We start from the raw sequence: 16,959 nt of genomic DNA on the forward strand, positions 1-16,959 counted from the left end.
AGTTGAATGACATCTTTCCAGGGTGACACCTTCAGGAGAACCATATATCCTACCTGGAATTCCATGTCTGATCGGCATCTGTCAGCATAACTCTTCTTCCGACTCTGAGCTATCTGAAGCCTGCTCCGAACATGCTGAATTAGCTTAGTAGTCTTGAGTACCACCTCAATACTCCCCATGACTCGCTGACCGACCTCACCCTAACAAATTGGGGTCCTGCATATCTTCCCGTAGAGCATCTCAAAAGGAGTTCGATCAATGCTAGCGTGATAATTGTTGTTATATGAAAATTCCATTAACGGAAGATACGTATCCCAACTCCTACCAAAATCCAACACGCATGCACACATCATATCCCCAAGAGTCTGAATAGTCCGCTCACTCTAACCATCGGTCTGTCACTACTAGAAAAACAACCTTTTATGATGCGCAATGTGTCGTAAAAAGCTCAGACGACGCGCAAATGCGTGTCAAGGAAGGCCATGTCATAACGAGAGACGACACGCTTTTACGCGTCATCTATAGACGACGCGCATTTACAACACACATTTATGACACGCAATGTGTATCATTAAAACCCTTGTCAAAGAAAGGCCAGGTCATAAATGAAGATGACACACATTTTTGCGTATCGTAAATTTAAATGTTTAAAAAAAATATATTTATATATTTATTAATTTTTAAATTAAATTTTCATTTAATGTCTCAATAGCAATAAAATACCATATATAAAAAATACAATCCATTGCATAAAATTTAATGTCATACAATTCTATTTCTTACAATATATAAATTTGCATTCATCTAATCTACTTTGTACATCAAATTCCAACTAAGTAGAGTTGCATTTTTCCTTTCATAATTCTTTAAGACCAATAAACCCCTGCTTTGATCATTCTTGTGACCTGATCAAATAAAAGTCAAAAAATTAATATGCTAATATAATTATTTGAAGAATCAAACATGGAATGTTAGTTGTGAAAGACGAAATTACCCTTTTCTCCATCCAAAGAATGTGGAATTTGGAATAAATACACTACAATATGAATTACCTGATATCAACAATGACAATCACAATGACAAGTATACCCCCATACAAATGGTAAATATTACCTGTAAAGCATTTGATGAGGTACTCCATTAGGCACTTGATGAGGCTTAGATGGAACAGTATCTCCATATTCTTCATTCATTTTTGCTCCAAGTGTTGTGCATTGAATAACCCAATAGTAAATAAAAAGATAAACAAATAAATAAATAGATATAAACATAAATATATATTTATATAGTTATATACCTCGTATCCTGGTATAAAACCAGAAATGCAAACACTATATTTACTAGGAAATTGCCAAACTGAAAAAAGGATAAGATAAATCTTCTTTTAACTTTAGGTTTATAAGGAATTTTTATAACTTTGTAATGCATATACAAACTACATACCAGAACTTATGGTTTATGTGGAAAGTATTCTAGAAATGATGTTGAATAAGAAATGTCTATTCATTTAGAAACTTTTAATGAATTGAAATTGTAAATGAAAAAATATAAAAAGAAATTAAATAGTAAACATAAAACCTAACATACCTCCCAATTTGGGGCATCTGATACTTGAGAGATTGACTCTTCTTTCAGCAGCTGGACTACCGAATGGTAGTGAATCATCTACAACAACAATGTAGTCCCCACTAACAACTTCAACTACCTGTAAAAAGTTTTAAAATTTAAATTTAGTAAACTTTATTAAAAAAAAAAGGAAGAAATGAGATAGTTTAAAGACAAACCTTTCCAGTGAAGTTATCTGATATGGCCTTGGAATTGGTAGTTGGGGGAACATAGTTTGTCCAAAGCCGCAACTTAGTCTTCTTTGCTAGAAGTTCTACAACTTTTAACTTCCTCTGGGCTTCATCTTACATCATACTCGCACTCCACTCAACATATTTTCCATATCCCTAATTAAAAAAAAACAATATGTTATAAAAAAAAGTTGTAAGAAAGTAGGTTGTCATTTTAAAAATATAACGTACGTTTTCAATAAGCTTCATTTCCAGATCCTTTGTTGATTCTCCATCAGAGTAATATACAGAACCAATCAGATTGCTAAACTTTTCAACGCCCTCAAGAACAATTTAGACCTGTTCAATAATAAACATACAAATAATCAAATCCAATGTCTTTTATGTCAACTTAATAAGGGGAAATTGCAAGATATTACTCACATCTCTGTTTAGAACACGGATCACAGTAAAATGTTTACCTTCCCTCCCATAAGGATCAGGGGACACTTCATTGAAGCTTGATGAGGCTGAGATTCTTTGGGCTAATATTAAGGGCCCACATGACTCTGAATTATTATTTTCTCCATTTGTCTCTTCGGATGGGACCTCAATTGGTATTGCAGGTTCTTGTGTTGTCCTTCGGTGCCTAGTAAACAATTATATAAATTAGAATTAAATATATAATTAAATTGATTAATAATGAAAATATGTAAATTTATAAAATAAACTTTAATTAAATACAAATATATCATTAAATAGACATTTATCATTTAAAAAAATGTTTGCAGAAAAGGATGCATGTGGTACCTGGATTCTAGCAACAAATACTTGGACAAAGTAAAATTCTAGAAGCAGATAAACACAAAGTAAACTTCCATCATGAACTTGCTCTACAATGGCTTCCATGGGTTTGCCTTTTTTGAAGCTAAGAGGCCCATGGCATCAAGATTGCTGGGATCGCCAATAGTAGATGGAGGAAGGTTCCTGATAGCTGCCTCCACAACACCCGAAGACTAAAACCCATCAACAAAATGACATGTCATAAACATGAAACAATACAACTTATAAACACCATGCATAAAGGCAACAATAATTACTAACTAACCCTATCCCATAAACCAAATCCTTGTTGTCTTTCTTGTTCTTCAAGACGTAGGAGTTCGGTATGCTCAGGAGTAACCTCTCCTTTTCCCTCTTTAACCTAGAATTAATATTTAGTAAGTGAACTTATGTTTAATGTGAAGGTGAAAATTCTTATAAATGAATTGGAATTGGAATTGGAACTACCTCATTTCGGTGTGCTCAGGACTAACCTCTCCTTTGCCCAGCCATGAGTGACAATCTCATTTCCAACATTTACACCTGGTTGTTGGGTTGTTGCTGGAGTAATAGCAGGAATAGGAGTAGGAGTAGCAGAGGAGACATCTTCAGTTTCTTTCCCTGGATTCAATAGAAAACTGACCCAAATCCCATTACCCTTGAATCTGCAGGCCCAGCTGGGGCAACAGATCCATCAGCAACTAGGACCTTCCAGGAATATTCCAGAGAAACTTGAACCTAAAAGAGTTTAAAGTAATCATCAAAATTAACCTTCATTATTACTAAAGAATGAGTGTTTAAGATTACTAGGTTAAAACGACTTATTACTAAAGAATGAATTTGATTGCTTACCATATAATATTTATGCACTTTGTTGAACCTTACATCAATATGTTCAGTAAATTACCTGCAGGGTAATTTGGTATTGAGTGTTTAATATTATTAGGATAAAAAGACTTATTACTAAAGAATGAATTTGATTAATTACCATATAATATCATCATCATGTGAGAGCAGTACCTACCCTGACTGGCTGACCTTATGCGTCTAGGAACTTTTCTTATGTACTCAAATAATAAAGCAAAGATGCTAAATATGTATAATAATCACTATATGTATGCATGTATGTATGTATGTATGTATGTACCTCTTTCGTCCTCTCATGACCCACAAGATTACCATCCTTGCAAGTAGATATAGTTTTTGTCACTGCATCATAAAATCAAACTAAGTAAAAACATATGCACAATTAAAATTGATTTGTCAAAAAAACATAAAAAAATTGCATTCACTCACCATAGTTGTCAAACTTTTCAGGCATTCGTTATGTCCAACTTTCCACATTCGAATAGTGTTATCCACAGAAGATGATAGAATATACTGTATTAGTTTAACAGAGAAGTTTATTATGATTTTTGCACATTTTGGGTATTTTATAAATAAAGTGTTATAATTCTAAGTTACTAACCCCTTTTCCAGATTCCCAACCCAATAATCATAGTCGAATCCAGAGGTTGAACAGTCTTCTGGGGAGCAATCGGACCCTGAGTCAGACATTGAAGCAAACGCCTTACAGGCGTCAAAAAATTCATCTTCGTTATCACTGTAACTACCCATCTTCGATTCCTAAAATTTCACCTTGTCAAAACCTAACCGACATATGTCATTGAATTAATATAATTTAGCACGGAAGATTATATCTTGAATAAACGGAATTTTGGTTTAGGAAAAGGTGAAACATCCGAACCCTAACACACCTAAGAAATCAAACAAGAAGAATTAAAATAAGGGAGAAGGAAAAAAGCATACCTGAGATATTTAGAGAGTAGAAGTGAGGACCGTGCAATGATGAGGAAATCGCCATTGAGACGTGCATAGTTTTTCAATTAGGGTTTTACACAGGAGAAGATGAGAAGATCCAAAATAGAAATCAAAGCTATGAATAGAGGAGAAATTAAAGAAATAGAAGAACAAAAACATTAGGAAGAGAAAATAAACAAAGCATATCTTAGTCGGGCTAGGGTGTGGAAATTTGAGCAGTCTCTGACGAGGTCACATGAGCTCCAGGTCGCCGGAGGAGAATACCCCTAAGGTCGTTGGAGGAGAAGTGAGCAAAGATGTTGCCGGCGAGGTGAGGCGAGATCATCGATCGATTGTTGCAGAGGCCAGAGAGCACCAAGTGTTTCCGTTCTTGAAAAAAAGCCCTAGTCCCTACGATTTTGTGGAATTTAGTAGTATTATCCTTGCTTGTCTTCTTCTTTTCTTCTTAAATCTTAATAACAATCTCTATGAAATCACAGGTTGGGTTTTAGGTTAGAGGGAGAGTGAGAGAGAGAGAGAGAGAGAGAGAGAGAGAGGAAGACGAAGAGGAGCGGGTTTTAATTTTTCACATTGAATAAGCGGGGTTTTATTTTTTTGGGATTTCATTTCCCCCTTTCAAGAAAGCGCGTTATGAGTAAAACATAAAGCGACATTCACAGAGGACGCACATTTTAGATAAAGTGCCCTCCGTGTTTTTATTTTTTTTATATGAGACACAAATCCAAGGGCACGCAATGATGCGTGACATAAATCCTTAAATTTTTTGAAGAGACGACACTTTTTTTAATGTTACTCCCTTTTGCTTAACATAAATCACTAAGTGTCGTGGTTTGCGCATCGTAAAAGGGTCTTTTTCTTGTAGTGTGTAGATGAAATGTTGTACTGAAATGGAGACGAGTACCTATCTCATCATGAAATTGCTTCCAAAATCTAGAAGTAAAACAAACAGCCCTGTCTGAAGCCACTGATATCGGCAGTTAATGACTTGCCACCACCTATCAGACATAAATCTCGACCGACTTCTCTAATGAAATATTCTTCTGGATCGGAATGAAATGCACACTCTTGGTCAAACGATCCATGATGACCCAGATAGAATCCACTCCGCGCGCAGTCCTGTGAAGCTCCATGATAAAATCCATAATGATGTCTTCTCATTTCCATACGGGAATCTCCAACGGCTGCATCTTTCCATGGGGTCGCTGATGCTCAGCCTTGAGTTTCCCTCCATGTACTATGCCACATCCCACTTCATGCATGGCTACCAATAATCAGGATGAAGATCCCTATACATCTTCGTTGCATTGGGATGAATGGAAAATCTCGACTTATGAGCCTCCTCCATCAGAACTTTGTGCACAACACCCCAACATGGAATCCAAACTCTCCAGTGTAGAGTCAACAATCCGTAACTATCATAATAGAAGGAAGCAACATGACCCACAATACACTAGGTCCTCTGGTGCTCTTCCTTCATATGCTAAACCTGTGCCTCACGAATCCGTTCCAAAAACTGAGTAATCACGGTCATCCTCAAACATAGGTCTCTGATTAGAGTCGTGACTGCCTTGCAGCTGAGAGCATCAACCACCACATTGGCCTTCCCCGGGTGGTAAAGGATCTCACAATCATAATCCTTCACCACATCCAACCATCGACGCTGCCTCATATTCAGATTCGGCTAATCCATTAAGTACCTCAGGTTCTTTTGATCCATGTAGATGGTATACTGGACCCCATAGAAGTAATGCCGCCAAATCTTGAGGGAGAAAACCACAGCCCCTAACTCCAAATCATGTGTCGGATAATTCGCCTCATGAGGCTTCAGCTACCTCGAAGCGTAAGCGATCATGCGACCCCGCTGCATCAACTCTACCCTAAAACCAATGATTGAAGGATCAAAATAAACCACAAAGTCATCAACACCCTCCGGCAGGGTCAAAATCGGCGCCTCACACAACCACTGTCTAAGACTCTCAAAAGTTGTTTGCTGCTCAGGCCCCAGTGAAAAGTCACCAACTTCTTCGTTAGTCGGGTCAAGCGAACAATGATCTTGGAGAAATCCTGAATGGATCTCCGATAATAACCAGCCAAACCAAGAAAACTCTGAATCTTAGATGGAGACCTCGGAACCTCCCACTGCACCTCGCGCAACCAGAACTCGCACTTGGAGAACTTTTCGAAAAGTCTCTCCCTATTCAAAGTCTCTAGCACCTCCTTCAAGTGCTCCTCATGCTGCTCCTGATTCTTGGAATAAACCAAGATATCATCGATGTATACTATCACAGACCGATCTAGCATCCGTCTGCACACATGGTTCATGAGATCCATGAACGCGGCAGGAGCATTGGCGAGACCAAAAGGCATCACCACGAACTCATAATTACCATATCGAGTTTGGAAAGCTATCTTCTGCACATCCTCATCCCGGACCCGCATCTGATTATAACCCGATCACAAATCAATCTTGGAGAACCAAGATGCACCCTGAAGCTGGTCGAAAAGATCATCAATCATCGGGAGGGGATAATGGCTCTTCATCGTTACCTTATTCAATTCGTGGTAGTCGATACATATAAGATGAGACCCGTTCTACTTCTTTACAAACATAATCGGGTCTCCCCAAGGTGAACTGATCGACCTAATAAATCCTTTGTCTACCAGCACCTGCAGCTGTGTAAACAACTCCTGCATCTCGGGAGGAGCCAGTCGATACGGTACTTTGGCTATCAGAGCCGCAATTGGAACCAAATCAATCCTAAACTCCACCTGCCTCTTCGGAGGTACCCTAGCAAATCCTCCGCGAACACATCTGTATAATCCCACACGATCGACACATCATCCACATTCGCCTTACCCTTATCCCGAGTATCCATGGCATATGCAACAAATGTCGAACAACCCTGATGAAGATAGTGTCTGGCCCTCGTTGCATAATACATAATCGGCCCACGCTGCAGTCTCTCACATTAAATCACCAACTCTCCCTTACATGGTGTCCGAAACCGAACTAACTGCTGCTCATAGTCGATTACTGCCCCATTAGGGCACAACCAATCCATGCCCATGATAACCTTGTCCCCACATAGAGGAATGGGAACCAGATCAACCGGATACTGCTCACTGAATAACTGGAGAGTACAACCTCGATGAACCCTCGCAACCCGAACATACCTATCATTAGCAATCTTGACATCTAGAGGACAATCCAACTCCCCCAGAGCTCCAGAAAATCTCTTTCTAAGCACAAGAGATACAAACGATTGGGTAGCCCCGAATCAAACTATACCAAAGCAGAGATATTGCTCACAAGGGACGGTCCAAAAATAAAACACATAAACATAAGCAAACAATTAAATATATATATATATATATATATATATATATATATATATATAAAGAGATAAAGAGAAGATACATACCCGTCACAGGTCGGGAGTTGCACGTGCCTCCTTTGTCGTCAGCTGGAATGCCCTGCTCTTCGCCACAGGCGCATCCGCCTGGCCCTGGCGGCCGTTAGTAATCTGGAGAGTCGTAGTAGCGGGTGCTGACATCGGTCCTACTGCAGCCAAACTTAAACAATGTGTCTTCTTGTGGCCCCTCTTATTACACTGAAAGTAAATCAGATCAGATATCGGGGTGATTGTGGTGGTAGCAGTACAATCCCTGCTAATATGACCAGTCCGGCCGCATTTGAAGCAGCCAGAACCACTGACCATGCACGTCCCCTCGTGCGACCTGCCGCACTTGCAGAAGCGGCCTCGACCCTGCTGGCCCTTCCCTATCGAATCAACCACCTTGGGCCTCTTTCCCGAACCCTCAACACTAGACATAGAATCTGGCTTCCTTTTCTTCTTCATCTCCAGATCAATCTCCCTATCTCTAGCCCTCGTTATCGGGTCTTCTAGCGTCTTGCAACTAGATTGGCTAACAAACTACTGACTATCACTCCTCAGCATCACATCGTACCAAGCCTTCTTCATCTCCTCATCCGCAACATACTGTGGAACCAGAACTGCCCTCTCTTTAAACATAGCAGTGATCTCAGCCATCGTCTTAGTAGTCTGGCGGAGATCCTGGAACTCTCGTGCCAACTACTACACCTGAATCACTGGTGTGAACTCAACTCGAAACCTAGTTGAGAGATCACCCCAGGTCATCAAATCCACAACATCATCACCCATCGCACATCCTACCTCCTCCCACTAATCATGTGCCCTATCCTTCAAGAGGCAAAAAGCTAGTCTGACCTTGTCCCTCTCGGGACAACGGTTGGTACGGAAGGCGTTAGCAACATCTTCTAACCACCTGTTTCTCGCAATGGGGTCCCTCGCCCCGTGATAATCTGGTGCTCCATATACACGAAACTCACTGAAAGTCAGAGAATGCGTCCCAACAAAAGCCATAATCTCAGCGCGAAAGGCGCTCAACTGCTCATCAAGAATCTCCAGAATACCCTCATTGACCATGCCAAAGATCACATGAGTCTGCTCAAGGATACTGCACGTAATCTCAGACGAGATGAACTCCCTCGTCTGGTCATCAAGTTGCTCAGGTCCAGAACTCAAGCCCGAGCCCTCCCCAACTACCAACTGGTCTGCCTTGCAATACCACCATACTAAAAATAGACCACATAAACCATCATAATACACAACAAAATATACACATTAGGGAATCACAACTCCAGAATCTCCTTGGCTTCATCACATCCCTCCTTGAATCGAGTACGGATCCTTTGCTCCCTGTAGTATAGGCCCATGCTACATTTCATATCTATCCATACTTTCCTGAAGAAGTACCTTAACTAAACCAATTTTCCCCACATATAAGGCTCCCAACACTATATCTCATCCTAAGTTTTCCTAGGGAAAACTCCACACCACTCTCCGCCATCAGCTATAGAAGGAACTCTCGCCAACTTCCTCTAACTAGCCCATGAATACAATTACATATTACAAAAACTAGATAATTTGAATGAGAGGTATCACACTACAACGGCTGGACTCAAACAAGAGTTGCATAATAGAGTTAAAACCTAACCCTCTACAATTATTTAGTTCCCATAATATGTAACTTAGCATATTCGTTTCCTAGTTAGCTTAAGCTAGTTAGAACTCCTAAAAAGCACAAAGCAATCAACATAAGAATCAAGTAATCAGAACCAAGCATAACCTAATCATTCCATCCTGTTACTGACCGATCAATACTAGTATGCAAGTCTACAAGCTCATAAAATAGGCATACAGAGGCGTCTCTCCTAGATCCTTAGCCCTAATCTAACATGCGATTCACATATTCACAATTAAAAACATATCATAAACATGTATGAGTATTTTGGGATAACTTACTTGAGCTCGGCTGATTGCATGCACCATACCTTTCCATTTTTTTTAGCAAAACTCTTTCTAAGAATTTATTTTTCTTTTTGAAAACTCTTACCAAATCCTCAGTTTGATTCTAGACACACCTGAGAGTGTATTCGAATCCCTCAAACCAAGGCTCTGATACCAACTTAAAACCTCCAAAAATTATGACCCAAAAAATTCAATTTTGATTTAGGTAAATATAGTATTCCAAAACATTGTTCATACAACCCAATAAAATAAGTATGTCAAAACATCAAAAAAATCAGAGTATGTCCCATAAACAGAATCCCTATGGTGTGTACGATGCAGTCAACCCGGGCTCTTCCCATTGGAACCGGAAGTACCTGAAACATAAACTAAAAACTGTAAGCGCAAAGCTTAGTGTGTTCCCCAAGATACCGCATATCAAACGTAACATATAACAGACCGTGTCCACACTCGCATAACAAACCCTGCCCACACTCGTATAACGTGCCTCGCCCAATAAACATACATATACAAACACGTACAAGTATCACACAGACAACAAGTATATCCACATAAGCAATCAAAGGTTGGCCTTGGTTCCTTAGACCCGCTAAACCCAGTGAGGAAACTCACCTCGAATGTTGAGTCTCATTGAAATAAATCCCTAGTTGTTGTCTTGACGACTCCCCGAGCTGACAGTACAAAGTAACACCCAATAAACACTTGGGTTCCATTCCAAAATAAATGATTCAATCTTGGGGTCAAATAACCATTTTACCCTTGGCCTAATATGATCCAAAACCAATGCCCCAAACCACTTGTTCCTTCAAGGCCCGTTTATGGCTGAATTTTCCAAATTGGGCCCAAACCCCCAATATGGGCCTTACCCCTAGGCCCAATAAACTTACTCAGTCCAAAGGCTCGATTTTAGATGGCCCATTAAGGCCTAAAACAAACAATGTCCAAGGAAATATCCCAACCAAGGCCCAAAAGATGCAAAGCCCAAACCATTGAGTACGCAGGGCGTACTTAACGGTACGCTAAGCGTACACACTACATGGCTTGTACGTTGCGCGTACGACCTTGTACGCCTGGCGTACTCACCCATTAATCCATTTCTCCATTAAGCTCTTAAATACTTAAGTCTAAGGATCCCAATCAAATATTTGAGTCATATGCAACATCTTAAACCATAAAGTCATCAACTTAGCGGCTTTACATGCCCCCAAATGAACCCAAACCCGAAATACAACACTCTACTTCCATAAAACGAACTGAAACTCATGCATGGATGGTACTAAGCTTCAAAGATGGCAACTTTATGACTCTAGGACCAAAACAACACTAAGAGTAGCAACGCTAAGCTTCAGAAATGACAATAATCCACAAGATCTCATATATGGGACCAAAAGGGTCCAAAAACTAAAACAAAGGAGATCTAAGCATTAACAAAGCAACTTTTGAGCTTTATACCTCAAATGAGTGCCAAAAGATGATGATAACCCGGATCTTCAAGCTCAAACTTCAACAACTCTTCTTCACCAACTTCTTCTTCTTCCTTCCAAGTCTCAAAACTACCAAAAATACACTCTACAAGGTCAAGAACACATCTAGGTGCTATAGGGATCGATATTAGGGTTTTTGGAAAATAGAGGCTGATAAGGAGGCTGACACTTGAGACTTAATGACATTATATAGGGCTTGAACCTTAGAAATTCGGGTTTTGATTCTGACCATGTACATTGCGTGTACCACCTTGTACCTTGCACGTACATGCATGCCGCCGCATTCCTTGTGTTCCATTTACTCCCCGCGTACACCAGGCTTACGCCTAGTGTATGGCCTCGACTAAGCCCACTCATAAAGGCCTAATCCACTAAGTCCAAAACAAGTTACATGATTTAGACAATGAAATAAATAAATAATACGTTAGAACCAGCGGGTGTTACAGTTTCTTCTTTTAAAGGACATGGCCGAAAATAATAAATGCATGGGAGGTTGCTTGTCAACCTCCTCGTTTGTCACCCATGACTCTAAAGTAAGGTGATTATTTTGTATTATTTAATGGGGTTGCTTTTGATTTTGTATGGGTATATATGAGAGTGTTTTGCATGAGTTTTTTAGTAGCTTTTACTAGTTCTTCTACTCTTTCTCTCATGGCCGAAACTCACTTTCTCTTCTTGTTGTCGTTTGAAGAATTTTGTATTACTTAAAGGCTTATTACACTCAAGAATAGAAGAAGGAAGTAGCATTCCAGGTGCCTTACTCTTGATGGTGGATACATACAGAGAAATTCTATTCTTGAATTTTTGTTATCTTCATCAACACCCTAAAACCAAGTGGGTTCAAAGGCTCCAAAGGTTGTCATTCTAAAACTTTCTTTGGTTTTTTTTTTATTTCATTCTAACCTCTATAAATATATCCTTCATGGGTTGGTTTTGTAATAAACTAAAAATATATTTGTTATTTTTATAAGACATCTGTAACATCCCAAAATCCAAGGACAAAATTTTCATTTTTAATTTAATAATTGATAAAACAGATTATTAAAAACATCATTGAGTTATCCCATATCATAAACACCCGTAAGTCATATGTCTCAAAACAAGTCATAATAATGTCAGAGTACAAATACCAAGAACATCATAGTGCGGAAAATAGTGGTGTGATGCGCTGCAGTCATGTCGACTCCTTTCCTTTCGAAGAAGAAGTACCTGAAACCAAAAATGAAAATCGTAAGGCACATCTGGGTGCCCGACCTACCCTACTAAGCATACTAGGGTGCTTAACCTACCCCTGTTAGGCATACCGGGGTGCCCAACCTACCCTTGTCAGATATATCGGGGTGTCCGACCTACCCCTGTCAGGCATATCTAGGTGCCTGACCTACCCTCCGGTTTATCTCAACCGGTTATGGGGACTATTTAACCCCTACCACCACCACATAATAACATATCATAAACATACTGCTAGGCATATATGGGTACTTTCTACCCCTTCGGTCTCTTTCAACCAGTAACCGGGGACTATTTCACCCCTCCTACCACTATCACATAATTTCATAGCATCCTAGCACATAAAGCATAACAGATAGTGGCATACCATACAATTATCACAAAGACAATCATCTCAACTATAATCAACTACTAGTGGGCCGAAATTGATGCCTTCGACCCACTTCTACTGGAAGATAACTCACCTCGCAAAGCTAAGTGTCGAATCTCACGACAATGAATCCCCAACGACTGCTCCAACGATTCCTAACTATCATTATCAAAACAACATTTAGTCAAAATCCATAATACTCCTTAGGGTAAAATGACTATTTTACCCCCTGGTCTAATTTGGACCATATCGAAAGCCTAAATCCATTTTATCTTTCCAAGCCCACTAATGGCCCAATTTTCTAAATTAGGCCCAACTCCTCAAATGAGCCATTCCCAAAGCCCAAATATGTCCTTCACCTAATAACTGATTTCTCATGGCCCACTAAGGCCTAAAAGCTAAAGGGTCCAAAGTTTGGCCCAAATAGAGGCCCAAAAGTAGTGAAGTCCAACTCAGCAAGTACACAGGGTGTACTACTCGGTACGCTAAGCGTACAGGCTGTATGGCTTGTACGTTGTGTGTACTGGCTTGTACGCCCAACATACTACCCTATTAAGCCATATTCCTCTAAAGTTCTTAATCCTTCAAGACCTTACGTCCAAATTACAGATCTGAGTCCAATAACATGTCTTAACTCATAAAGTCGATTACTTGGTGGCTTGCAACCACCAAATGAGCCCAAACTCGGAATATAGCCACTAACTTCCATGGAAATGTCCAAAACTCATGCATGGTCACAAAAGGACCTTAATGTAACGCTCAAAAAAATTGCACCAATTTAAAACATTTTAATTCATTCAAAAGCCATTAAGTTATTACAATTTGTTTTTAGAAGAGTTTAAACATCAGAGTATCCTCAGAACCAGGTCACAAAATCATGAAGTACGAGGAGCGGTACGATCACACCTTTTCCTTGCCACGATTCCTGAAGTACCTGAAACCAAAGCACTACAACTGTAAGCCCAAAAGCTTGGTGAGTTACCCCCAAAATACCAACCACATATAACCATACTCATATCATATCACAATACAAAACAACCATGCATATCGAGTCTACAGTGTGACTGGTCCACCCGCACCGGGCCTTCAGTCCACCTGGTCCACTCTCTGAGTTTACAGTATGACTGGTCCGCCCACACCGGGCCTTCGGTCGGCCTGGTCCACTCTCCGAGCCTCGGCACGTTTGGACCGCCCTCTTGGGCCTTCAGCCTATCCAGACCGCTCACTGGGCCTTCGGTCTATCCGGTCCGCCCTGGGTATGTTGGCCTACAACACAAAGCAGGACCCGCCTCAACCCAACCCCAGGCAAACAACCATGTGCACATAAAACAGTTAATCAGATAGCAATCCTCAACCAAGAAAATGAATCTATCAGATCATGCAGCATAACAACATCCTAACCAGGATACTGACCTAACCGGTCACTAACATAACATTACACTACATACCAGGATACCGACCTTAACCAGGTCACTAACATAACACCATCCTAAAACCAGGATGCAGATCTAGCAACTCAAAACATATCAACAAATACCTGGATTCCCATCCGATAAAGGGCCGGCCTTGGTGCCTTAAACCCTGATGATATAGCGAGGATAACTCACCTTGCAACTGCCAAACCGAGACACGAAAGCACAACCTCCAACTTCAACACCTATAATCATCAATGACTCAATGACATAAATATTCGAAAATTACCATAACACCCTTGAAGGTCAAACAGGTCAAAGTCAAAGTCCTGGCCAAAGTCAACCTTCCTGATTGACTTTACTCGTCGAGTCAACCTGTCGAATCGCCGAGTTCTCAAACTCAGAAAAGTCTCACAGCACGACTCAACTTGCCGAGTCACCCCAAGACTCGCCGAGTCCAACGATCTCTGAGTTCCATCCTACCCAACTCACTGAGTCGCCAACCGACTCACTAATCCAAGGTTTTAACCAAAAGATGTTGAGGTTCTACGACCTGACTCACCGAGTCCAAGAACAGACTCGTCGAGTTCGCGGCAATCTTTAATAGACTCATCGATTTGTTCTTCCAACTCGTCGAGGCCATGCCCATCTTCATATGACTCGCCGAGTCCACCCATCTGACTCGCCGAGTCCCTTCGGTCCTTAATCCAAACTAAGGCTTTTCGAGCCATGCAGGGGATCCAAACTGTAGATCCACTCTTCCAGTGCATAACTCCCACGTAAAGTTGCAAACTTTACGTGAAACCAAGGAGTTAAAGGTCTAAATCACTCTAGGGCTAGGGTTTAAGACAAAGGGGCTTCACCAATAACTCATTGACTGGTGCTTTATAACATTCTATACCATCACAAGTCTGGATCTGGAGTAGCAACCTCAGATCTAAACTCCAAACCCGAAATAGATCTCAAGCATACCAAAATGGCCCCAAATCTCATTCAAGAATAGATTTAGAAGCAACAAAGTCAAGGTAACAGCTTATTACCTCCCAGATGTGCCTAACCACAGTAGATTCAGGATCTACACTGCTCTCTTGATGCATGCCCTTTTGCTCTTCAAGCTTCTTCCACTAGAACACCTTTCAAAGCTTCAATCTCCCTCCAATGGCCTCACACACACACACATGAGCTTAGGGTTTTCTGTCTCTCAAAGGCAATAAGGAGGCTGAGAGAAGGACATAAAGTCCTTTAAATAGGGTGCAAACCCTAATATTTGGGTTTTTCTCATTCTAGCACCAACTCGTCGAGTCCAGCTTCCGACTCGGCAAGTTGGTCACTTAATTGGTGACCCAAAACCCGCTCCAACTCGGCGAGTAAGCGTACCTACTCGTCGAGTCCCTTCTTCGAAATTACACTTTAAACCCTTAAATCATACTTCTGAAATTCGGGATGCTACATTGAAAGATTGAAACTTTACTACATATGGGACTCATATATCACTAAGGGTGGAAACCCTAGGCCTAGAAACGAATTTGAGTCATAAAGATCCATTCTTGGGACTAAAAATGGCCAAAACATCACTACACTAGATCTAAGCATACTTGAAGAAAGTTGTAAACTTTATACCTTCAAAGAGTCCCAAATTAAGATGTTATCCTTGATCTATGAGCTCAAGATACTCATGTTCCTCTTCACAAGCTTCTCCTTCCTTTTTTCAAGATTTTAAACTATAAAACAAGCTTCACAAGGCCAAACACACACAAGAATGAGAATAGGGAGGCTATCTAGGGTTTCTGAGGATGAGAGGCTGGTAAGGAGGCTAGGGTTTGAGTCATAATATTGTATTTATATGACTTAAACCCTAAAAATTAGGGTTAGGAGTCTGCTTGCGTACGCTGCGGGTACACCTTGGTACACTACATGTACGCACCTCTGCTCCCCGCATCCAATGAAGCTCTACACCCCATGTACACCAAGCTTACCCCTAACATACATCTTCAGGTAGCCCAATCCTATCGGCCCACTTGCTTAAGCCCACTCAATAATCCATTACTTATTCCATGGTCCAAACAAAATATATTGCAATTATTTTAAAATGAATATTACCTCAAATGACGGGTGATGCGACCAGGTCCCGAACCACCGGCCATATAGAAGACCTCCTTCACGGCGGAACCTGAGAGGTCACACAAGAGAAAAGGATGTCAACCGTTGTCCGGGAGGAGATCCCGGAAAGACGCTCCGACGGTCAAGTTAGTCTAGAGAGTATGAGAGAATGTGGTAATACGTGACTGGAGTTGGGTTCACTTACCTTGGCTGAACCGAGTGTTAGTCCTTTTATAGTGAGGATCCACCTCTTTCCGTACGGGGACAGGGACTATGGTCCCGACAGGATCCGTCGTCCTCATTGGAGGCTCTGCTCCACATTCGTGTTCCAGCGTCCAATTGGTTCAGGCGATTGTGCTCTGTCTGGACGCTTTGTCGCCTGAAGCCGTTGTCTTTGGACTGTAGCTAAAAGAAAATTGTTGGCGAGGGCGAGCTTTCTACGCGATCACTGCGCGGGGGATTGGAGCTACCCAGGTCGTTAGGTCGGCTCATTCACTAGAGGTGCTCTGCCGTGACTCGCTTGTTTCTGGCTCGCTCTGAGGGGCGCGTCATCAAGTCCCCCTGTCCAGTACTCACAGCGTATGCTGGTTA

The 16,959-nt window shown here is 40.9% G+C and overlaps 1 pseudogene; it reads right to left on the reverse strand.

The window, feature by feature from the left end:
• Positions 1-892: 892 nt before the first annotated feature.
• Positions 893-4,214, reverse strand: LOC145098739 (ribonuclease TUDOR 2-like; annotated as a pseudogene).
• Positions 4,215-16,959: the final 12,745 nt, after the last annotated feature.

This window comes from Lactuca serriola, chromosome 4 (genome assembly GCF_051521515.1).
Source record: "Lactuca serriola cultivar US96UC23 chromosome 4, Lser_US96UC23_V15, whole genome shotgun sequence".
Lineage (NCBI taxonomy): Eukaryota > Viridiplantae > Streptophyta > Magnoliopsida > Asterales > Asteraceae > Lactuca > Lactuca serriola.